At 43.5% G+C, this 25,776-nt stretch overlaps 7 non-coding genes across 7 annotated transcripts; 3 read left to right on the forward strand and 4 right to left on the reverse strand.

The window, feature by feature from the left end:
- Positions 1 to 8,358: 8,358 nt before the first annotated feature.
- LOC115377239 (U6 spliceosomal RNA) lies at positions 8,359 to 8,465 on the reverse strand. Its single transcript, XR_003929986.1, has one exon. It is a non-coding gene; the product is annotated as a U6 spliceosomal RNA (small nuclear RNA).
- Positions 8,466 to 9,693: 1,228 nt separating this feature from the next.
- LOC115377228 (U6 spliceosomal RNA) lies at positions 9,694 to 9,799 on the forward strand. Its single transcript, XR_003929976.1, has one exon. It is a non-coding gene; the product is annotated as a U6 spliceosomal RNA (small nuclear RNA).
- An 828-nt stretch (positions 9,800 to 10,627) lies between these two features.
- Positions 10,628 to 10,733, reverse strand: LOC115377226 (U6 spliceosomal RNA). The gene has a single exon (XR_003929974.1). It is a non-coding gene; the product is annotated as a U6 spliceosomal RNA (small nuclear RNA).
- A 7,120-nt stretch (positions 10,734 to 17,853) lies between these two features.
- LOC115377243 (U6 spliceosomal RNA) lies at positions 17,854 to 17,958 on the reverse strand. Its single transcript, XR_003929990.1, has one exon. It is a non-coding gene; the product is annotated as a U6 spliceosomal RNA (small nuclear RNA).
- Positions 17,959 to 19,592: 1,634 nt separating this feature from the next.
- On the reverse strand, positions 19,593 to 19,698 carry LOC115377200 (U6 spliceosomal RNA). Its single transcript, XR_003929950.1, has one exon. It is a non-coding gene; the product is annotated as a U6 spliceosomal RNA (small nuclear RNA).
- A 355-nt stretch (positions 19,699 to 20,053) lies between these two features.
- LOC115377205 (U6 spliceosomal RNA) lies at positions 20,054 to 20,159 on the forward strand. The gene has a single exon (XR_003929954.1). It is a non-coding gene; the product is annotated as a U6 spliceosomal RNA (small nuclear RNA).
- Positions 20,160 to 21,461: 1,302 nt separating this feature from the next.
- LOC115377206 (U6 spliceosomal RNA) lies at positions 21,462 to 21,567 on the forward strand. Its single transcript, XR_003929955.1, has one exon. It is a non-coding gene; the product is annotated as a U6 spliceosomal RNA (small nuclear RNA).
- Positions 21,568 to 25,776: the final 4,209 nt, after the last annotated feature.

The raw sequence follows: 25,776 nt of genomic DNA on the forward strand, positions 1-25,776 counted from the left end.
AAAAAAAAAAAAAAAAACACAGCTCCCAATCAGGAGCCGGTCCGTTCGCAAACAACCCATCACTGTTCCAAAGCGTCCTCCACGAACCTGGACTCATCGTCCTCTGTGTCTTCGTCTGACTCCCCTGGCTCTCTCTGCATTGTTATCCATTGTTCAAGACAGATAGTTTTATAGGCCCATGTCAAGAGTGATTGGTTGGTGTTCAGTAAAGCAATTATTGTTTACACATGTGAGGACAAAGTCTGAGGTAGAGTTCTCATCGGGCCTGAAAATTAAGACCCGACCCGACCCGGGCCGGACTGGGCCAGCCCGAGGCCCGACCCGACCCGACTAATTAGCCGAACTTTAGGCCCGACAGCCCGATAAAGCCCGAAAAAAAAAAAAAAAAAAAAAAAAAAAAATCGCCAAATTCGCCATTATTTAGCAGAGCCGGTCGGCCGCGGCACCGGGGCACCATCAGTCGGTATCAGGCGAGCCGGCCGCGGCACAGGCCAGCATCAGGCAGCTCACCTGTCAGATCCGGCAGACCTGACGGGTGGGCGCGGTATCGGACGGTGCCGCGTCCAGCCCGCCTGATGCCGACTGATGGTGCCGCGGCATGTGCGGATCAATACGGTAGTCTAGATAACTGGAGATTTTTTTTTTTTTTCTCGTGCGCCCCCAAGTAGATTGCGCCCTGGGCAGTTGCACTGTCCATAGCAGAAACCGTCCCTGCTGCCGAGTCTGCCAGCACAGCAGGATACTGCTGCAACTCTCTCTCACTTGTTTGCGCTGCTCACGCACAGCTGGTTGTCTGTCTGTGAAAGTTTAGCCTCCAAATCCAATCCAGTCTCTCACTCTCTCCACCAGTCACATAAAAATGAAACGTCATAATCAATAACACAACACATAATTCTACTTTTTTATTTAAAAAAAAAAAAAAAAAAAAAAAAAAAAAATCCCCCACAGAACCCGAAGCCCGACCCGACCCGCCCAATTCACGTAAATTTTAGGTCGGGTCGGGTTCGGGCAGAATATGAGAACTCTAGTCTGAGGCACTGATGAATAAGTGTGGCATTTTGATTGGTTGTGTTTGAAACGGGAAATCAAGTTACTTCCTGATAGATTTTTGGGTGTTAGCTAGAGAATTGTGTGTACTGATTTGCAAAAAGTGAATAGCTAAATTGAAAACTGTGTCAAGGCTGAGAATTAGTTTATGGTTTTGCTGATTTGAGGTGAAGTTGTGAGGTTTGAGTGAAAGAGTTTAGAAATAGTGTGATATATAAAGGTTTTGTGTGTTAGCAATTGAAAAAAACTGTAACATGCTAGAAAAAAATTACTTGTGTTGCTGCTATGTGAAACTTTTTGATCACACACTTGGCACCTTGCCGTCACTTTGTCGAGTGGTGAAAAATAACTCCACACCAAGCTTCTTTTTTTGTCTGCCATTATTTTCTGTGTGTTCCTCCGGCTCCACCATTCAACAGGAAACCATGTCTCAGGTTTCCTGTCACATGACATGGGCCAGCTCAATACACCGCCAGGCACAGGGGTGTCTCGGCACATAGTAAGTGAAGTAAGCTATCTAAAACAGCTGAAAGTTATGCATGCACCCCCAATTCTTATTTGTTAGTATCGACATTTGTTTAAGGAAACTGATGCCAAATGAGTAGCGCATGAATATTGATATATCGATACCACAGGAAAGATACGCCCATCCCTACTGCGCACACACAAATCTCACAACAGATCCACAAATTCTTCCAAAATGTTATAATTGACAAGACAACTACAGCATTTATATGACCAAGTTGAATATTCACGAGATATACATAACCACATGACCAGACAAGCCAGTTCAGGTTATACTGAACCACCCAAACCAAGAACAGAACTACTTAAATCTACTGTTATCTATCGAGCTATAACAGGATGGAACTCATTGCCTAATTATATAAACAATACTAGTACAAAATTTAATTTCAAGAAAAAGTTAAAACAACACTTAATGCAAATAAGCCTGTACTAATCCCCAGAGGCACAAAAGTTCTTGTATTGTACGTGATTTTGGTGTATTTCGAATTGATTCTATCTTTATGCACTGTAGCATCTTTTTTTTTTTCCTATTTTTATTCAATTATTTAGAAGACTGGCGATTGCATAATCGTTAAATTAATGTTAATAGCTAATGGGGATCCTAATAAACAATAAACAATAAACACACACCAAAGCACAACAATGTCAAATCGCTTGATGCTACTTTACAAACCTGTGTACAAAACTTTAAAACCGACTTAAATGACACATTAATGAGCCGTTAAGTGCATGTGCTCAAGCCTGGAAAAACATATTTACAAACCTCTGTATATATTTGAAAATATAGTATTATACTTTTGCAATAATAAAGTCCTGATTGTTTTTTTTTTTTCCCTCACAGAGACCGCCTGTTCGTTCGTTCTCTCTCTCTCTCTCTCTCTCTCTCTCTCTCTCTCTCTCTCCTAGTTTAGTCCAGATGACTGAAGGTCACTGTCCTCTCCTGGTCTTCAGGATCACAGCGGCACACAGCACCAGCAGGACACCACTCAGCACCAGGGACCTCACCAGGTGGAAGGTGGAGTAAACCCCAAAAGGGTCTCTGTGGACCAGCAGCGTCTTGGCGGCTGACTCACACAGCTCCTGGCTGGTCATGTTGACAGCTGCACACCAGTACTCCCCTCCGTCCTCCAGCGAGACGTCAGAAATAATGAGGCTTTTCTCGGGGAAGGACATCTTGACTCTGCCTTCAAAACCTTTGTCCTGCATGAGATTGTTTGCGATGTAGGAATGATCTGATGCATAGACGGGGCTCTCCACCTGGTCCTTCTTCCTGAACCACAGGACCGTGATGTTGTCACCGTGATCGTGGTCACATCTGAGAGTGACCTCATCTCCTTTCGAGAAGAGCTGTACATCTGCCGGGGCAAAGTCAGGGCACACCACCAGGATGTAAAATACGTGTACAGTTCTGATGGAGAAGCATATGTTTATACTTGTATGGTTGAGTGTCAAAGGTGGAAAGACCAGGGAGAAGTTCTGGTTGACCTTTAGGTCCTGCGAATTCGTCTGTGCTTCTCCTCGGTCGGTGATGTTACTGAAGAGCCCAGGGATGTCCTCACACAGCGTGTGCATCATCCCACTGGACGAATGCCAGCATCTTCGCTTGTCACTAAAATCAGAGTTGTCACATTGCAGCACAGCACTGTCTCCCACCCGGTGGTAGATGATCTCCATTGGTAACTCTACCCTAACAGGATGACTGCTGATGCACTGCTGCTTGTCCATCACCAGACAGGTGTAGACGTCAGCCAAATAGACTCTGTAGTTGGTGAAATGAAGAGAGGAGTGGTCCTTCGCCACCTGCAGCTTTTCTCCTCTGTTTTCCACCAGAGGTTTGTCATCATCCCCAAATAATCTGGTCCAACCACGAGAACCCTTATACAGCCACTGGGCCGTCAGGTTGTCATTTGCTCCTTCACATGTCAGGTTCAGTGTCCCATCAAAACTCGTGTGGGCATCTCTCATTTCACTTATGGCACCGCAAACAGTAAGCTCGGTGATCATCTGGTGCGTCATGTTTCCCTCGGTCCAGCACTCCATTCGGTACAGGCCCGAGTCTGAGAAAGTCAGATTGTGGATCACATAAAAGGAGCCATATATGTTTTCAGTGACCTGCAGGCGTTCCCTGAGGTCTTCAGGTAGCATCGAGTTCCTGGGCGACGAGTGCGAGGTGTTCCACAGCATCAGCGTCTCCTCACCGGTGGATCTGGACATCACACAGAAGTTGGTTTCATGGGGGGGCCTGAAGACATAAATGTCATCCTTTGGCAGGATTTTGATGGTTTGCTCTGCACCAACGGCGTCAGTGAGAGCAACAAGCAGGAAGACGAGCTGTGCGACTGCGGCCATTCTGCTTCGAGGCTCAGTCGCAAATACAAGAGTGACTGTGCAAACCACTCACCGACTTCACTTGATAAGTTTATCTCAGCAGTATGGAGGGGCTTTCCGTAATCTGACTCTGAATCAGCTATTTCCTGTTGAAATGAAATTCCTGTGTATCTGACTTGTGATAAAACTATTTTGATGGCCCAAAGCTATATCTGTTTCAGAATCAGAAACACTTTGTTGATGCCAGAGGGGAAATTGGGTCGGTTGTGGTTGCTCAAATTATCAAGAGGAGAATTAAATTAAAAGAAATAAAAAATGATAAGAAATATAAAAATATGTGCCTTGCAACTTTGCAAAAATTGTGTGCATTATGTTTAAAGCTGTATCAAAAGCATGTGTGTTATGTCCATTACGTCTACATATGTGCACTAATCCAACAAAATATTGCAGCAACAAATGTAGAAATAAAAAAATTAACATATGTAAAAAGTAGGGCTGTGGATCGATTAAAATATTTAATCAGATTAATCGCATGATTGTCCGTAGTTCATCGTGATTAATCGCAAATTAATCGCATATCTTTGACCTGTTCTAAATCTACCTTAAACAGATGTTTTTCAAGTTTTTAATACTCATATCAACATGGGAGTAGACAAATACTTACTTTCTGCTAATGCAGCATGTGCACAAAAAAATAAATAAAAAAAGGCTGAAATTATAAACTCAAGCCCAACAAATGACAGATGGGCATAACTGCAATATTACATTGTAATGATGTAGCCACCCATCTGGCACCACTGTGGAAACTTTACGGGTGGTAGAGGTGTCCATTGGCAGGGTTGCCAACTCTCACACATTGGCCGTGACAGTCACACATTCAGCCTCAATCTCACGCTCTCACGCTCAAGAGAGAAATCTCACATCAAATCTGACTTTTCTATTGTAAATTTTTCCACTCATCATGTGTACTCATTTGTGACTATAAATAAGCTCAAGTCTTACATAGGCTCTAATCCACTCTAGTGTCTGATGTGTTATATTTTCTCTGATCATTGATTTGCTGAAAACATTACCGTCATTACGTCAGTGACATCCCTCTGCTGCTCGGGTGCTGCTGCTTCAGTTGGTCAGAGCAGAGAGGCACGGTGGCCAGATATGAAATTACAGCGGTTATCCGATAACCACTCGATATAAAGAAAAGTCGGTTTATAATGAAAGTACGGCAGTCTGTATGCGCAGCACACCCGTTCGATCCGGCAGACCTGGTGCCAGCCGGTCAGGTCTGACAGGTGCCTCTGGCTGTCAGATGGACGCTTTCTGAAGGAGGAAGAAGTTTCCTCCGGCCAACACCGCGCTGGCACCGGCCGCGGCAACCGGTCTGCCGGATCTGAGAAGTGCACCACGCACACAGACTGCTGTACTTTCATTATAAACCGACTTTTGTTTATACGCAGTTGCAGCAGCACAACGGACAATGACACAGACAACACGGTTGATTAGGGTTGGCCATGCGCCGGTAATCGTGCTGTGCGCATTAAACAATTTTGCAGAGGCAGGAGGAAAGTTGCATGATTTCACTTCCTGATTTCTCAAACCACAGAGTGGGCAAAGGTTCAAACACCACCGCATTAATCGCTGTTACAAAAATTGTTGCCGTTAAAAGGATTTTGCGTTAATTAGTTAATAACGCGTTAACTTCCTCAGCCATAGTAAAAAGTATACCTACATACACCTTGTATCCACAGGAATACTGCACTGTTGAATTGTTGTCGAGTCCTGCAGATATAAAGTATTGCACTGTTAAACGGTTAAATAAACTGGTTATAACAGTGTACTGTCATGCAGTTAAGTCTGACTATCTGACCCTCCACGGGAGGCGGTAAAAAGTCTGGTGGCCACAGGAGGGAATGACTTCCTGTGGCGTTTCTGTGCTGCATCTCAATGGAGTCAGTCCTCCACTGAATGCACTCCTGTGATTGGCCAGTGGGTCGTGGAGTGGGTGGGAGACATTGTCCTAGACGTCATGTAGTTTGGACAGCATCCCTTCTCCACAACCTCACCGGCCTTGTGGATCAGTTCGTTGATTCCGGTGGCGTCCGCTGCCCTCGGCCTGCTGTCCCAGCATGCAACAGCAAACAGGAGAGCGCTGGCCACCACACACTCATAAAACATCCTCAGCTTCATTCCACAGATGTTGAAGGACCTCAGCCTCCTCAGAAAGTAGATCCAGTTTGTCGTCCGTGTCCACTCGGAGGCGCCACGCCGATGACCCCCTGGATGGAGACAGGCTTGGCCCTCCTCAGGTCCACAACCAGCTCCTTAGTCTTTTAAAATTTATGGTAAACATTTGTTGTTGCTCTCAGAGATGTGTGAAGCACCATGTAGAGTTTGACACCGTGCAGGTGCATTTAAATTCAGGGACTCTGAAATAAAGCCCGTAAGAGATGACACACACTCTCACCAGATCGTTACTCTGCCACAAGACGTGATGTGAGAACCTAGTAACTCCAACCTGGATGATTTGAGCTCCAGATTAAAAATTACATGCTCCTGTCATGAAACACTTCTAGATATCACTGTGTAAACTCAGTAACTCACAATCAAAGAAAGAGCAATCCACTGACAGCACATGAGATGTCTGAAAATAGGGAAAAAAAATGGCACTAACAGTCATAAAACTCACTGCTTTTTAACAGAAGGTAGTTTACTTTTGTAGCATACCTATTCTCTAGTATGTTAGTTTCATATTTATTGAACGTGTGCTTGTTGTCTGTTTTAATTGTCTTGTTAACTGCACTGATCACAAGTGTCTTTATTGTCGCTGCGCTTGTACAATGAGTGCTTGTTGTTCTTGTTCTTTTTTCTTTTATGGTGTTTATCCAATTTTTATCATGACCAATGCATTTTAATTTCATTCTGCAGTGCATCGCTGATGTAATGACAAAATGACAATAAAGGAATCTGAATCTGAATCTGTGTTTTGATTTCTTTGTCCAGTCCCCCTCCTCCCTGCTGCTGCTTTTACAATGCTGGGAAACCAGGTCAAAGGTCAGGCAAGCATGAACGTCTCATAAAAAAAAACCTTGAAAAAGTCACATCTCACATCCAGTAAGTGCTGAAGGTCACAGACCGATGATGCCATTAGGACCACATCATCTGCGAAAAGCGCGACTCAATCCTCAGCCCACCGAACTGCAGCCCCTCTCCTCCGTGACGACGCCTCGATATCCTGTCCATGAAAATCACGAACAGGATTGGTGACAAAGCACAGCCCTGACCGAGGCCAACACCAACAGGAAACAGGTCCAACTTACTGTCGAGAATCCAGACACAGCTCTCGCTTTGGGTGTACAGGGATTGGATGGCGCTGAGGAGTGCCCCCCTCACCACATACTCCTGCAGCACCTACCACAGATTATCTCAGGGAGCCAGCTGGTGATCAGGACGGGCACAGCCCCCTAAAGCCCGCCTTTGAACGCGGATCTGATGCCGTGTTGTTGTCGGACCAGATTTCTTGGTGAAACTGTCTCCAATATGACACAATTTCTAGGTTACGTTATCTGCATCTGCAATAAGAGGAGATTTCTTGGAACATCTCATGAAAAACTCATATCTCAGTTAGTTTTTTGTCTGTTGCCATGAAGCCTGCCAGTCGCCACTACGGGGCGCTGTGACACTCAAAAGCCAAACACATGGGGGCTCTAGTTTCACAGACCGGGCGAGGCAGGGGCGCAGCTGCACTTTGCCAACTGGGTGTGGCCAGGTGGATTTTATAATTTTGGCGCGCCGTGCACGGTGGCGCACGTACTCTCAATAAATACCGACAAAAACCACTATTCAATGCTACTATGTCAATCAGCACATATATTTATCTCCATATCGACAGTCCCATCACATCTGATGTCAGATCAAAGGAGATTGGCACCGTTTGTGCTGATCGTGAGGTTTTGGTGACGTGTGCGCACAGCCTGCCAGTCAGCCAAACTTCCACTCCACTGGCTCCGCTCCGCCTTGCACTGAAAGTAGACGTGGTTTCAGATGGCAAGCTTTGGGCGCACCTCAGCGAAGCCTTTTGGCACGAAACTGTCACTGCACCAAGCTGAATCTGTCAACACCACCCCCCACTGCAATGCCATTCCCATCTCGTCGCACCTCGGTCTGCCAAAATACCAAACTGTGTGCCCCTTGGGTTGCGCTGGTCCAAACTAGCTCTGCGGGGGGTTCGCCTCAGTGCGCCTCACTGTGCTGCACCGGGAAACTAGAGCCCACGGAGTTTTGTTTGAAAAAATCAAATCTCAGTCATTTTTTCAAATAGCAACACCGTTCTTTGTCCTTTGTGAGGCCAGGAAGCTGCCACTAGGGGCGCTGTCACAGGATTGAGCCAAAAACATCTGGAATACCTTGAAAAACTCACTTCTCTGCCGTTTTTTAACAGCAAAAGCTCCATTTTAAAAAGAAAATGCGGAACGCTTCACAAATTTGCGTGTCATCCTTGCGCAGGGGCCATGCTAATCTTCTCTGTATCGTTCCAATTTTAGTAACACAACTACCAGAGGGAGCCGTGCCCTATATGTAGGCTGCCAAATGTTCTGCTTTCTCAGTCATGGTTTGCTCTCAGTTGCATCCAGTCTGCTCTGCTGGAGGCCGCAAAGCATGCTGGGACTTTTATGCAAAGCAGCTGTGACATCAGCCCGTGAGGATTGGTCGGCTGCAGGAGACAAACCAAAGGATCAAACTCCTGTCGCCCCTCCTCCCACATTAAATCCAGAGGGAAGCAAAATGGTGCCACATCTCAAAACTATGAAGAAAAACTCCTTTTTATGGATTCATTGTTGTTCATTTTCAAGAAAACCTTGAAAAAGTCACATCAAAGTCATATCACATTTGATGACAAAAACTGTATTTCAAGAGGAAAATGACACTGAAGTAACTCCATAAAAAAGTGCGGCTGAGCTGCTATAAGATGAAGTAAAAATCAGAGATGCTTTGCTACAAGCTGCAACTGCAGGAAGTACACAAACTATGGTGATGCAGATCTTCTTCCATGATGGTTCTCCTTGGAGCATCTATACTCTTGGAAACCCTTCTGCATCGTCAGCTGGGATCTCAGGCTCACAGGTGTTTGGCCCCTTGACCTGTACACCTCACCTGAGTGGGGCAGCACAGACTGACTGGCCTTCACCTGCAGGGGGCGTTCCAGCTGTGGCTCTCTTCAGCCACAGCCATCTTGAGCTGGTCTCAGATGCTGCAGCTGAGTCCTTTGTAGCTTTCTTCAGCTGTTGGGACTCCAGCCCAACCCTCTGGAGGAAGTAGTGCGTCGATTTTGCTGGGAACCCGCAGCAACCGACTTGGATGGGGAAGATGGTTGTGTGCCACCCTCTTCACCCTGTCATGTAACTGTGACTGTGTGGCTGAGCTGCTCCCCACCAACAGCTTCACCAAAGGCTTCAGTTCTTCGGTATTTTGAGTTTTTTTTTTTTTTTTTTTTTTGCTCCTCCTCCAAATTGTATCGCATCTTCTGTTTTTTTTTAGGGTTTTTTTTTCTTCATAATTTTGAGATGTGGCTCTATTTTTCTTCCCTCTGGAGGGAATGTGGGAGAAGGGGCAGCAGGAATTTGATCCTTTGGTTTGTCTCCTGCAGCCGACCAATCCTCAGGGGCTGACGTCACAAGTCCCAGCATGCTTTGCAGCCTTCAGCAGAGCAGACTGGACTCAACTGAGAGCAACCCATCACTGAGAAAGCAGAACATATGGCAGCCTACATATAGGGCACGGCTCCCCCTAGTGGCTGTGTTACTCTGGTAGCACATATACTAAAATTGGAACGATACAGAGAAGATTAGCATGGCCCCTGCGCAAGGATGACACGCAAATTCGTGAAGCGTTCCTCATTTTGCTCTTCAAATGGAGTTTGTTCTGTCAATAAACGGCTGAGATGTGAAGAGAGTTTTCCAGGTGTTTTTGGCTTATTTGTGTGACAGCACCCCTAGTGGCAGCTTATTTACCTCACTGTAGTAGCAAAGGACAAAGAACGGTGTTCCTTTGTGAAAGAATGACTGGGAAATGATTTTTTCAAAAGATATTCCATGTGTGTTTGGCTTTTGAGTGTCATTGCGCCCCCTGGTGGCAACTGACAGGCCTCGAGGCAACAGACAAAAATCTAACTGAGATTTGAATTCTTCATGAGACATTCCAAGAAATCTCCTCTTAATCCAGATGCAGAAAATTTAGCCAATAAATCTGTCCCGACAGCAACACAGCATCGAGCCTGTTGGTTCTTACCGTCTCTGTGCTGCTCAGTGATCAGAGCGTGGAAACGGCACCGACCGGGCCGACTAGGTGACTTTTCTTTGGCTGTTTCTCATCAGGACAGTTTCATTTCTTCAGCTTGATTGTTTAGTTTGTCCCCCTGTCCCATCTGATAACACAGAGGGGTGGAAGGTTTATGACCTATACTGCAGCCAGCCAGCAGGGGGCGTTTCTTTAAAACAGAAGTGGCTGAACTTTTAAAATGATTGACCAAAGTGGCAGTGGGTGTTCAAATAAAACTGTGGCCTATATAGCTTTCAGACTGACTCATGCATCATGAAACCTGGAGGAGAAAATGCATCATGGACTAAAGACTAACATGGCTGTCACAGAAATGAGCCACAAACACCTGGAAAACCTTAAAAAAAAGTCAGGTCTTAGACACTTTTTGATGAAAAAAGGTTCATTTGAAGAGGAAAATGAGGAACGCTTCACGAATTTGCGTGTCATCCTTGCGCAGGGGCCATGCTAATCTTCTCTGTATCGTTCCAATTTTAGTATATGTGCTACCAGAGTAACACAGCTTTTGGGAGGAGCCAGGTTTCATATAAAGGTTGACATATGTTCTGCTTTCTCAGTCATGGTTTGCTCTCAGTTGGGCCACCACCAGCATTTTCCACAGAAAATGTCTCCGCATCACAATCAAACTGGAGGCCACAAAGCATGCTGGGACTTTTATGCAAAGCAGCTGTGACATCTTTCTTTTCTTTAATCAGATTAATCACATGATTGTCCATAGTTAATCATGATTAATCGCAAATTCATCGCAATTTTTTTTAAAATTTGTTCTAAATCTACCTTAAACAGATATTTTTCAAGTTTTTAATACTCATATCAACATGGGAGTGGACAAATACTTACTTTCTGCTAATACAGCATGTTTATTATTATTGCAGCAATGACAAATACTGTCCAGAATCTCCAAGTAACAAAAGATGTAACAAAAAAAATAAAAATAAAAAAAATAAGGTGCACAAACTAAAAAATTAAAGAAAAGGCTGAAATTATAAACTCAAGCCCAACAAATAACAGATGGGCATAACTCCAACATTACATTGTAATGATGTAGCCACCCATCTGGCGACCACTGTGGAAAGTTTACAGGTGGTAGAGGTGTCCATTGGCAGGGTTGCCAACTCTCATGCATTGGCCGTGACATTCAGCCTCAATCTCACGCTCTCACGCTCAAGAGAGAAATGTCATGCCAAATCTGACTTTTCTATTGTAAATTTTCCCACTCATCATGTGTACTCATTTGTGACTATAAATAAGCTCAAGTCTTACATAGGCTCTAAACCACTCCAATGTCTGATGTGTTCTCTGATTGTTGATTTGCCGAAAACATTACCGTCATTACGTCAGTGATGTCCGTCTGCTGCTTGGGTGCTGCTGCTTTGCTGGTTTCAGTTGTTTTTGTGTGAAAATGTTGAGTTGGAGTTGAGTTTCAGTATTGCTCTTAGTTGTTTTATTCTAATCTTTATTCTAATCAGATTAGCTCTTCACTTTGTGAAGGCAGTGACTCCCAGTCATGTCCACGTCCCAGTCTCAATAACCATCAGCAAAACTAAGCACACTTTTTGTCTAGTTTAGTAAGAACACTGTATGGCTTCAGTTAGTCTGTCTAACATTTATTTTTTTATATTTTATTTCAGTTAAACTAAAATGTTTTTTTTTTTTTACACATAGTCTCAGTTTTTAGTTTAATTAACTTAGTTTAACTAACTTAGTTACACCTGCAGAGATGCATTCAAGTTAACACCGAGATGAATCCTCCAAGACGAAGCATGACTTCTGGTTTGTTACTCTACAATGTAGTTAAAAAAAACATCATAAGAGTTGCAAAATATCATTATTATTTTTGTTGTTGTTGTTTGTGGTGGTGGTGTTTTTGTTGTTACTAATCATAATGATAATGTATTAGAAATGATCACAAAACAAGTAAAACATGGTGAGATGAAGGTAAATCAAGATGTAGAAAAAGCTAGATTATATCAAAAATCATTGCTGAAAATAAATGTTTTTTTAGGGATCTATAAGAAATGAAGGAGGACGATGATTTCACCAAATAATAATGATTAAATCATTTGGTACCTCTAAATCTTTCTACAAATTGTCCTCTGCCGCTGCAATGTGCAGGGAGGTGAAGATCTGACTGCTGTCTAGCTGAATACCAATAGAATGAATTAATGATTTTTTTTAAGTATTTATTTTAATGTTATGTCATCTAAATAGCTCATTCCACATGGGATTACATGACACAATTGTAGCAACACAGACAACAGACTTCAAGATATTATTCCTATTTAAACAACATACAGTATATTTTCTTTGTTACCATTAGTCACCCAAACAATCTGCAACGGCAAATATTAAAATAATCAAGATCCTCCCCATTAATCTTATCAAACAATTACTTCTTTAAATCATGACATAAAGGACAAAATAAAAGAAAATGCTTTTAATTTTCCATTTCATTTAATCCACATCAGCGGCTAAGCCTTTCCATCTCTTCAGTACCAAAATAATGTGCAGTTTCCACTTTCTTGGTTCATACAGACGGGGAGGAAATCCAGTTCCAGAGGCCGACCAAGACTGGAAGCCACTGGCGCCCCCTACCTGGAAGGTGGAGCTGCACAGCTGCACACTAGGGATGGGCAATACCACACTTTTAGGATTCGATACGATACCAATACTTTTTCTTGCATTTTCATCGATACCGATACTCATACCGATATTGATAATTTCTTATTGGCAATTTTTTTCATTCAAAATATTATTACATTTAAGACAGGTCACATAACAAATACAGACCACTAATACCATATATTATGGAAAATATATAATAGAAGTTTTGCCTCTTACTTATCCACATAATCAAATAGGGATGTACCTGGGTTAATCAAGTGTTCAGACTTCTTAACATATATGCATATTCACATAAGTTTTGCATGATTACTTAAGCAAAATATTCAAAAACCAAAGCATGTTTTAAGTAATCAGCAATTGTACAATATTGGATATAATTATCCTCTTCACCTTAAGTGTCTGTAAAAATTAGATTGAGATTTCAATATTTATTGTCCTTATCACTACACTGGCAAAGGTAACTGTCTGTACCTGGATACACTTGGCCTCTTTGCAGACTCTCTTGTAGGGTCTTTTGCCGGACAGCAGGTGGCGCTAAAGGCTGGACGTTAACGGCAGCCTGCCTTTTTTCAAGCTCACTGTGGCTCTCCGCATGTGTGGTCTTAACATGCTTGAAAAAAATTACTTGTGTTGCTGCTATGTGAAACTTTTTTTTTGATCACACACTTGGCACCTTGCTGTCACTTTGTCGAGTGGTGAAAAATAACTCCACACCAAGCTTCTTTTTCTGTCTGCCATTATTTTCTGTGTGTTCCTCCGGCTCCACCATTCAACAGGAAACCATGTCTCAGGTTTCCTGTCACGTGACACGGGCCAGCTCAGTACACCGCCAGGCACAGGGGTGTCTCGGCACATAGTAAGTGAAGTAAGCTATCTAAAACAGCTGAAAGTTATGCACGCACCCCCAGTTCATATGAGTAGCGCATGAATATCGATATATTGATACCACAGGAAAGATACGCCCATCCCTACTGCACACACACAAATCTCACAACAGATCCACACATTTTTCTGAAATGTTATAATTGACAAGACAACCACAGCATTTATATGACCAAGTTGAATATTCACGAGATATACATAACCACATGACCAGACAAGCCAGTTCAGGTTATACTGAACCACCCAAACCAAGAACAGAACTACTTAAATCTACTGTTATCTATCGAGCTATAACAGGATGGAACTCATTGCCTAATTATATAAACAATACTAGTACAAAATTTAATTTCAAGAAAAAGTTAAAACAACACTCAATGCAAATAAGCCTGTACTAATCCCCAGAGGCACAACAAGTTCTTGTATTGTACGTGATTTTGGTTTATTTCAAATTGATTCTATCTTTATTTACTGTAGCATCTTTTTTTTTCCCTATTTTTATTTAATTATTTAAAAGAATGGTGATTGCATAATCGTTAAATGAATGTTAATAGCTAATGGGGATCCTAATAAACAATAAACACACACCAAAACACAACAATATCAAATCGCTTGATACTACTTTACAAACCTGTGTACAAAACTTTAAAACCGACTTAAATGACACATAGAGTTGCCTCTCTATGTAAGGTAGGCCCCCAGCCTGCCGGTTTTTAAATCACTGCTCAAAACTTACTTTTACTCCTTGGCTTTTAACCCAGCCTGAGAGCTGTATAATCTTGTATTTTATGGTTGTTATATTTTTATGTTTTGTTTTATGTTTTATGTTTTTATGTTTTATGTTTTTGTACTTTTATGTTTCATGTTTTTACACTTTTTATGTTTTATGTTTTTTTACATTTTTATGTATCTGCGTTTTCTTTTTATGATTTTATGTTTCTTCTATGTTCTGATGTCTTTTATCCCTATGTACAGCACTTTGGTCAACCTGGTTGTTTTAAGTGTGCTTTAAAAATAAATTTGGATTGGATTGGATTGGACACATTAATGAGCCATTAAGCGCATGTGTTCAAGCCTGGAAAAACATATTTACAAACCTCTATACATTTGCAAATATGGTATTATACTTTTACATTAATAAAGACCTGATTGTTTTTTCCCTCACAAAGACTGTCTGTGCTCTCTCTCTCTCTCTCTCTCTCTCTCTCTCTCTCTCTCTCTCTCTCTCTCTCTCCTAGATTAGTCCAGATGACTGAAGGTCACTGTCTTCTCCTGGTCTTCAGGATCACAGCGACCACAGAGGCACACAGCACCAGCAGGACACCACTCAGCACCAGGGACCTCACCAGGTAGAAGGTGGAGTAAACCCCAAAAGGGTCTCTGTGGACCAGCAGCGTCTTGGCGGCTGACTCACACAGCCTCTTGCCGGTCCTGTTGACAGCTGCACACCAGTACTCCCCTCCGTCCTCCAGCGAGACGTCAGAAATAATGAGGCTTTTCTCGGGGAAGGACATCTTGACTCTGCCTTCAAAACCTTTGTCCTGCATGAGATTGTTTGCGCCAAAGGAAGGATGTGATACATAGACGAGGCCCTCCACCTGGTCCCTCTTCCTGAACCACAGGACCATGATGTTGTCATCGTGATCGTGGTCGCATCTGAGAGTGACCTCATCTCCCTTCGAGAAGAGCTGTACATCTGCCGGGGCAAAGTCAGGGCACACCACCAGGAAGTAAACTGCGTGTTGAGCACTGATGGAGAAGCACATGTTTACACTTGTATGGTTGAGTGTCAAAGACGGAAAGACCAGGGAGAAGTTCTGGTTGACCTTTACGTCCTGCGAATTCGTCTGTGCTCCTCCTCGGTCGGTGACGTTACTGAAGAGCCCAGGGATGTTCTGACACAGCCTGCGCACCGTCTCACTGAATGTATTCCAGCATCTTTGCTCGTCACTAAAATCAGAGTCGTCACATTGCAGCACAGCACCGTCTCCCACCCGGTGGTAGATGATCTTCTTCTGTAAGTCTACCTCGACAGGATGACTGCTGATGCACTGCTGCTTGTCCATCACCAGACAGGTGTAGAGTTCAAACAAACTGACTCTGTAGTTGGTGAAATGAAGAGAGGAGTGGTCCTTCACCACCTGTAGCTTTTCTCCTCTGTTTTCCATCAGAGGTTTGTCATCATCCCCAAATAATCTGGTCCAACCAGAAAAAGCCTCAGACAGCCACTGGACCGTCAGGTTGTCATTTGCTCCTTCACATGTCAGGTTCAGTGTCCCATCAAAACTCGTGTAGGCAGTTCTCATTTCAGTTATGGCACCGCAAACAGTAACCTCGGTGATCCTCTGGTACGTCATGTTGCCCTCGGTCCAGCACTCCATTCGGTACAGGCCCGAGTCTGAGAAAGTCAGATTGTGGATCACATAAAAGGAGTCATGTACGTCTTCACTGACCTGCAGGCGTTCCCTGAGGTCTTCAGGTAGCATCGAGTTCCTGGGCGATGAGTGCGAGGTGTTCCACAGCATCAGCGTCTCCTCACCGGTGGATCTGGACAGCACGCAGAAGTTGGCTGCACGGGGGGGCCTGAAGACATAAATGTCATCCTTTGACAAGATTTCGATGGTTTGCTCTGCACCAATGCCGTCAGTGAGAGCAACAAGCAGGAAGACGAGCTGTGCGACTGCGGCCATTCTGCTCCGAGTCTCAGTCGCAAATACAAGAGTGGTTGTGCAAACCGCTCATGAACTTCACTTGACATGTTTATCTCAGCAGTATGGAGGTGCTTTCCATAATCTGACTCTGAATCAGCTATTTCCTGTTGAAATGAAAATCCTGTGTATCTGAACTTGTGATAAAACTATTTTGATGGCCCAAAGCTAAATCTGTTTCAGAATCAGAAACACTTTGTTGATACCAGAGGGGAAATTGGGTCGGTTGCGGTTGCTCGAATTATCAAGAGGAGAATTAAAAGAAATAAAAAATAATAAGAAATATAAAAATATGTGCCTTGCAACTTTGTAAAAAAAAAGTATGTGAATTATGTATAAAGCTGTATCAAAAGCATGTGCGTTATGTGCATTAAGTCTACATATGTGCACTAATCCAACAAAATATTGCAGCAACAAATGTAGAAATAAAAAAATGAACACATGTAAAAAGTAGGGCTGCGGATCGATTAAAATATTTAATCAGATTAATCGCATTATTGTCCGTAGTTAATCATGATTAATCGCAAATTAATCGCATATCTTTGATCTGTTCTAAATCTACCTTAAACAGATATTTTTCAAGTTTTTAATACTCATATCAACATGGGAGTAGACAAATACTTACTTTCTGCTAATGCAGCATGTGCACATAATAAAAAAAAAAAAAGGCTGAAATTATAAACTCAAGCCCAACAAATAACAGATTGGCATAACTGCAATATTACATTGTAATGATGTAGCCACCCATCTGGCGACCACTGTGGAAACTTTACGGGTGGTTGAGGTGTCAATTGGCAGGGTTGCCAACTCTCACACATTGGCCGTGACAGTCACACATTCAGCCTCAATCTCACGCTCTGACGCTCAAGAGAGAAATCTCACGCCAAATCTGACTTGTTTTCTGTTGTAAATTTTTCCACTCCATTTCTCCATCTCCACTTCATTTGTGACTATAAACAAGCTCAAGTCTTACATAGGCTCTAATCCACTCCAGTGTCTGATGTGTTATATTTTCTATGATTGTTGATTCGCTGAAAATATTACTGTCATTACGTCAGTGACATCTGTCTGCTGCTCGGGTGCTGCTGCTTCAGCTGGTCAGAGCGGCAGAGCAGAGAGGCACGATGGCCAGATATGAAATTAGAGCGGTTATCCGATAAGCACTCGATATAATCAAAAGTCGGTTTATAATGAAAGTACGGCAGTCTGTTGTTTGTTTGGTTTGCTCTCAGCTGAGTCCAGTCTGCTCTGCTGGAGCATGCAAAGCATGGAAAACCTTGAAAAAGTCCAAAAGAAAATAGATAGATAGATAGATAGATAGATAGATAGATAGATAGATAGATAGATAGATAGATAGATAGATAGATTTACTTTATTGATCCCAAACTGGGAAATTATCAAATGAGGAAAAAATGAGGAACGCGTCACGAATTTGCGTGTCATCCTTGCACAGGGGCCATGCTAATTTTCTCTGTATCATTCCAATTTCAGTTTGACCTTGTTCTTTCGGTCATGACCCATCGCTGTTCACCATAGGTGAGGGTAGGAATGAAGATTGACCGGTAGATCGAGAGCGGATGCAGTACCGCCCCTGCTGCTCCGATTCTCCAGCAAATCTCACGTTCCAATGTTCCCTCACTCGTGAACAAGACCCCGAGATACTTGAACTCCTTCAATTGGGGTAAGAACTCCTTCCCGAGCTGCAGTGGGCATTCCACCGGTTTCCTGCTGACAATCATGGCCAACCATGGTGCTGATCCTAATCCCAGCCGCTTCACACTCGGCCGCGAACCGGTCCAGTAAGTGCTGAAAGTCACAGACCGATGATGCCATTAGGACCACATCATCTGTGAAAAGCAGCGACGCAATCCTCAGCCCACCGAACTGCAGCCCCTCTCCTCCGTGACGACGCCTCGATATCCTGTCCATGAAAATCACAAACAGGATTGGTGACAAAGCACAGCCCTGACCGAGGCCAACACCAACAGGAAACAGGTCCAACTTACTGTCGAGAATCCAGACACAGCTCTCGCTTTGGGTGTACAGGGATTGGATGGCGCTGAGGAGTGCCCCCCTCACCACATACTCCTACGGCACCGACCACAGATTATCTCAGGGAGCCCAGCTGGTGATCAGGACGGGCACAGCCCCCTAAAGCCCGCCTTTGAACGCAGCTCTGATGCTGTGTTGTTGTCGGACCAGATTTCTTGGTGAAACTGTCTCCAAAATGACACAATTTCTAGGTTAAATTATTTGCATCTGCAATAAGAGGAGATTTCTTGGAACATCTCATGAAAAACTCATATCTCAGTTATTTTTTTGTCTGTTGCCATGAAGCCTGCCAGTCGCCACTACGGGGCGCTGTGACACTCAAAAGTCAAACACATGGGGCTCTAGTTTCACAGACCGGGCGAAGTGGGGGCGCAGCTGCACTTTGCCAACTGGGTGTGGCCAGGTGGATTTTGCAATTTTGGCGCGCCATGCACGGTGGCGCACGTACTCTCAATAAATACTGACAAAAACCACTATTCAATGCTACTATGTCAATCAGCACATATATTTATCTCCATATCGACTGTCCCATCACATCTGATGTCAGATCAAAGGAGATTAGCACCGTTTGTGCTGATTGTGAGGTTTTGGTGACGTGTGCACACTGCCCGCCTGTCAGCCAAACTTCCACTACACTGGCTCCGCTCCGCCTTGTACTGAAAGTAGACGTGGTTTCAGATGGCAAGCTTTGGGCGCACCTCGGCGAAGCCTTTTGGCACGAAACTGTCACTGCACCAAGCTGAATCTGTCAACACCTCCCCCCACTGCAACGCCATTCCCATCTCGTCGCACCTCGGTCTGCCAAAATACCAAACTGTGTGCCCCTTGGGTTGCGCTGGTCCAAACTAGCTCTGCGGGGGGTTCGCCTCACTGCGCCTCACTGTGCTGCACCGGGAAACTAGAGCCCACAGAGTTTTGTTTGAAAAAATCAAATCTCAGTCATTTTTTCAAATAGCAACCCCGTTCTTTGTCCTTTGTGAGGCCAGGAAGCTGCCACTAGGGGCGGTGTCACAGGATTGAGCCAAAAACACCTGGAAAACCTTGAAAAACTCACTTCTCTGCCGTTTTTTAACAGCAAAAACTCCATTTGAAGAGGAAAATGAGGAACGCTTCACGAATTTGCGTGTCATCCTTGCGCAGGGGCCATGCTAATCTTCTCTGTATCGTTCCAATTTTAGTATATGTGCTACCGGAATAACACAACCACCAGAGGGAGCCGTATGCTTTATATAGGCTGCCATACGTTCTGCTTTCTCAGTCATGGTTTGCTCTTAGTTGAGTCCCAATGCATGCTGGGACTTTGATGCAAAGCAGCTGTGACGTCTTCTTTCTGAAATGTGGTGCCATTTTGCTTCCCTCTGGAGGGAATGTGGGAGGAGGGGCAGCAGGAATTTGATCCGTTGGTTTGTCTCCTGCAGCCGACCAATCCTCAGGGGCTGATGTCACAGCTGCTTTGCATAAAAGTCCCAGCATGCTTTGCGGCATCCAGCAGAGCAGACTTGACTCAACTGAGAGCAAACCATGACTGAGAACGGGCACGGCTCCCCCTGGTGGTTGTGTTACTCCGGTAGCACATATACTAAAATTGGAACGATACAGAGAAGATTAGCATGGCCCCTGCGCAAGGATGACACGCAAATTCGTGAAGCGTTCCTCATTTTCCTTTGGACTTTTTCAAGGTTTTCCAGATGTTTTTGGCTCTTTTGTCTGATAGCGGCCCTAGTGGCAGCAGTGACAGTTTCGTGCCAAAAGGCTTCGCCGAGGTGCGCTCAAAGCTCACCATATGAATCCAGGTCTACTTTCAGCGCAAGGCAGAGCGGAGCCGGTGCAGTGGGAGTTTGGCTGACAGGCGCACATCACCAAAACCTCACAATCAGCACAAACGGTGCCAATCTCCTTTGATCTGACATCAGCTGTGACGGGACAGTTGATATGGAGATATATGTATGTGCTGATTATGATCGTAGCATTGAATAGTGTTTTTTTCGGTATTTATTGCATTGTTCATGTGCCTGACATTACGGAAGCCTGCCTGTGAGGTTTTGGTGACGTGTCCGCACTGCTCGCCGGTCTCCGCTCCGCTCCGCCTGCGGCAATAGACCTCCATGTCAATTCTGTAAACGTTCATTACGCCTTCTAAAGGCGAGGACAGGGGCTCATTTGATTGGTTAAATGTGAATCGGCTGTGTCAAACCCACTCCACGCCTTCTCTCCTCCCTTCTGCCGGTAGGAGGGACGGGGCAGTCCTTGCGCAGATTCCCTGAATCTGTCGACGCCTCCCCCAGCTGCAACGCCATTCCCATCTCGGCTCAACACGTTCTGCCAAAATACCAAACTGTGCGCCCCTCGGGTTGCGCTGGTCCAAACTAGCTCTGCGGGGGGTTCGCCTCACTGCGCCTCACTGCGCTGCACCGGGAAGCTAGAGCCCATAGAGTTTTGTTTGAAAAAATCAAATCTCAGTAATTTTTTCAAATAGCAACACCGTTCTTTGTCCTTTGTGAGGCCAGGAAGCTGCCACTAGGGGCGCTGTCACAGGATTGAGCCAAAAACACCTGGAAAACCTTGGAAAACTCACTTCTCTGCCGTTTTTTAACAGCAAAAAGTCCATTTGAAGAGGAAAATGAGGAACGCTTCACGAATTTGCGTGTCATCCTTAGTTGAGCCCCAAGGCATGCTGGGACTTTTATGCAAAGCAGCTGTGACGTCTTCTTTCTGACATGTGGTGCCATTTTGCTTCCCTCTGGAGGGAATGTGGGAGGAGGGGCAGCAGGAATTTGATCCGTTGGTTTGTCTCCTGCAGCCGACCAATCCTCAGGGGCCGACGCCCCAGCTGCTTTGCATTAACATCCCAGCATGCTTTGCAGCCTCCAGCAGAGCAGACTGGACTCAACTGAGAGCAAACCATGACTGAGAAAGCAGAACGTATGGCAGCCTATATAAATCACACGGCTCCCCCTGGTGGTTGTGTTACTCCGGTAGCACATATACTAAAATTGGAACGATACAGAGAAGATTAGCATGGCCCCTGCGCAAGGATGACACGCAAATTCGTGAAGCGTTCCTCATTTTCCTCTTCAAATGGACTTTTTGCTGTTAGCACATTAAACCATAAATATTCAGAGTTATTTCCCTATGTACAAACAAAACAAAGAGGAGTAACAATAACGCTGATGATGTGTAAATAAAAAATAAGTGCAGGCCTTTTGCTTTTTAATGGAGCATGTTTCATGATAATACTGCACTGTACACAGCTCCCAGAGGGGAAAGAGGATGGTAATGTCAGTGCTTCTCCAGCAGGGGGCGGCACTTTACTTCACTATAGTTTCCAAATGAGGCCTGAGACATTCAGTAGTATAATATTATGAGTAACTTCACTGAAACAACGCTGTGGGCTTAAAATTATTCCAAAACCCAAAATGTGACTCTGCAGCTCTAATGACAAATGTCCTCCAAATACAAATTCTTTTGTAAAATGTTAACCATTGAAATGCCAGTTTTGTATATTAAAAAAAAACAAAAAAAAAAAACATGATTTTGTTTTCCATATACAAAATTCTAAGTGATTTTTTATATATTATTCTGATGATTACAGTTCGTATGTCAGTGATTAGTAACAACATTGATTTTGATATATTATCATTTTTTGCGCAGTATGAGGTCAAAGTACAGCATTTTGCTCAGTTCATGTAAAACGTCTGTTATTGTGTTTTTATTCCTCCTGTCATCCTTCAAAGTTTTTACCTTCTGACCTTCTGATCTTCTTACCTTCTGCTGCTGACAATGAAAACAGCAGCAGCAAACATGAGAAATGGTGCAGTCAGCTGGAAAATAATAATAATTAACTTCACTTTGCAATCCTTAAGGACTGTAATGCATGATGTCATGCTTTATGGTGCTATGACCACAAGATGAGAAACTGGGCTATTTCTTCTCATGTATTTTGGATACACACATGCACATTTCACAACACACACACACACACACACACACACACACACACACACTCACATACACACACACACACTGCTTTAGGGGATCTTTCCTCTGCCAAGGGTGGGGGGCCACAAACAGTACCACCTACTGGACTGTAAATATGCCATTCATTCCATTCATTTGCCTATTTATTATATTACATTAAACTTTATGTTTATACTTGTATATAGGAGTGTATATATACTTTCTATTTGTATTTTTATTTTATTTTACTTGCACAGTGCCGAGTTGTTGCCATCACATTTCACTGCTGCTGTACATGTACATTCATGCATGTGACAAATAAAAATCTTGAATCTTGACATCTTGGACATTTCTTTTTTTTTTTTTTTTTTAGGGAAAACGATGGGCCTGAAAGCTTGACCTCGAAGAGTGCAGTATTTTTTTTTTTTTTTTTTAATATATATATATATATATATATATAAGAATAAGAACACCAGGGATCAAAATACACGGTTTTAAAGTGTTTCAGTTTCCCAGTTTGGGGAGTTAAGAAGCTCTCTGTGTTTATTCATGGACTTACATTTTTAAAATTCATGAAGAAACACAGAAGTGTCGTGCCCACAGGGTTTAGATCACCACACTGCATGCATTTATGAAACTGTCTGAGGAAATTTTGAAGTTAAAGAGGGTTCAACAGCATCGAGTCTTTGTTCTCAACTTTCTTGCAGCTAAAATGTGAGAAAAGTCACATGACAATGGAAACCCCTCATCGCCATGACAACAAAAGCCTCATTGTTTGGCTTGAGGACATCCTGCTGCCAAACTGATGAGGATGAAACTGTCCTGATTGACAGGCGGTGTAATTAGAGAGAGCTTCCTTTGTTGTGTAAACGCAGAGCGGCGGCGGCGGAGTTTTTGAGGGAAGCGTTTGTTCTTGGGTTTTGGTTTTCCGACGATCACATGACGCCGAGTCGAGGAGAAGATCCGCGACGATGAGACCGGAGGAAGTTCAGCACGCTTTGTGTCATGTGATGATGCTTTTTATTCAGAGGACTTCCCGGTGTCTCATACGGCCTCCCAGCAACTGAACCCCCAACCTCAGCAGGGCTGGTGCCTTGCTCATGGAGCCACACGGCACAAACACAACAGGTTGGTGGGTTTTCACAGAACTGATTCGGTCTCTGTCGGTGTCAGGAGGCTCGCCTTCGACATGTAACGGGTCACAGATTACTGGGTTCCCTAACCCATGCACTGACAAGATGCAGTGCATGGGTTTGGCATCCAGTTGTGCAGCCACAGGTCACTAGCTCCTCACAGGCATCTGGAACTGCAGGCAGTGACATGAGTTCAGGAACAAGCGCATTGTCCTCCATCTTCCATCCCATATTTTCAGGGGGTGGGAGCACCGGGTACTGCAAGTGGGCCTGCCGCCAGACCAAAGTCTGGAAGTGAACACGCTGGATGTGAAAGTTCAGAGCATCTCTGGTGGGTGGCAGTCTCTCTATGGTCATGCTCTTGACAAACATGTCCAAACAGACTTCAGTGATGATGTTTGTGTTGACTGCACCATATAATTTTATAATTTGCAGAAGAACACTTCTGCATCTATGATGGTGGAGTCATTCACCTCCGGACCTTCACCAAGCCCATTGAGTAGATCACTGTGCTGCCTAAACACATTCCAGCAGGTCTTGTCAGTGCCGAAAGTCAAGTGACCTTTGCATGAATATGTAATGCACTGAAGAAGAAAAAAAAATGTGATCACAAAAAAATTGTAATGCACTGCTGTTTTGATCCAATCATTATCACGTTCAGTTAATTTTTACTAATTAAATTTTTACTAATTAAATTGATGAAAAATGTCTACCTGGCCTTTGATTATTATTACATTTGTATTAGTAATAATATCATTATATCTACAGTAAACAATTGGTGAGGTCGTTTTTACGTAATGCTGGAGAATGAATGGAGGTGAATGGGCCTGAGTCAGTTACTGCTATTTTAAGGCTCACAATAACCTCTCACAAAGAAATAGTATGGGTATATCATACATTTCCTGAATCCTCAAAGTCCATTAGTACGGAAGCCCTAAAGGGCCATACATACATATATTTTATTTCCTCCGTTTTCTCGTGATAACGAGATAATTCCTCCGTTTTCTTGTGATAACGAGATAATTTTCCTCTGTTTTCCCGTGATAACGAGATAAATTTCCTCCATTTTCTCGTGATAACGAGATATTTTTCTTCCGTTTTCTCGTGATAACGAGATAATTTTCCTCCGTTTTCTCGTGATAACGAGATAATTAAATCGAGATCTCGAGAAAACAAAGCGATTGTCTTATTAAATTATTGCAGGGAACATCAGTCAAGTGTAGCAATGTCAGAGGAGCAGGAGAATATTGATCACTGCATCACTTATCTGTTCAATCAAGGCCTGACACAGGCTGAAATAGCTTTATGCTTTATGTCAGGGGTCACCAATCATGTGCCATGGAGGGCCGAGAGGCTGCAGGTTTTCATTCCAACCAAGACCTCCACCAGGTGATTTCACTGATCACCTGGAGCTAATCAGTGAAATCACCTGGTGGAGGTCTTGGTTGGAATGAAAACCTGCAGCCTCTCGGCCCTCCATGGCACATGATTGGTGACCCCTGCTTTATGTGTCCAAGGAGACGTCAGTCAGCATGACATGTCATGTATGATGGAAATCTCAGGCCTATCACGTTTCATTCATTCATTCAAAACGGAGGGAAAATATCTCGTTATCACGAGAAAACGGAGGAAAATTATCTCGTTATCACGGGAAAACGGGGGAAAATTATCTCGTTATCACGAGAAAACGGAGGAAATTTATCTCGTTATCACGAGAAAACGGAGGAAAATTATTTCGTTATCACGAGAAAACGGAGGAATTATCTCGTTATCACGAGAAAACGGAGGAAATAAAATATATTTATGTATGGCCCTTTAGGGCTTCCGGACATTAGGTATTGTGGATGTTGTGTTTTGGGTCCTTGATATCCCTTGATCCCACAGGGATAAAAGAAACTATATAGTTTAGGAGAAAAATGTGGGAAAATGTGTGTAATTTATGGTTCAAGGCGGTCATGTGACCTCTGTGTTTGTCAGAAAGAGACACCCATGGGCTTAAATGAAAGCTGAGAAGGTCCCCTTTACAATGATACCAAACAATCATATTTAGAATATTGATAAATAGGAAACTGATAGCCATTTCTGACTTTGGGCGACTAATCAATAATTATGCTAATTAATCAATAATTATGACTAAATTGTAACTTTTACAGCATGGCATACAGCAGAAATGGATTCAGCATTAAATA

This window comes from Myripristis murdjan, chromosome 18 (assembly GCF_902150065.1).
Source record: "Myripristis murdjan chromosome 18, fMyrMur1.1, whole genome shotgun sequence".
NCBI classification, from domain to species: domain Eukaryota; kingdom Metazoa; phylum Chordata; class Actinopteri; order Holocentriformes; family Holocentridae; genus Myripristis; species Myripristis murdjan.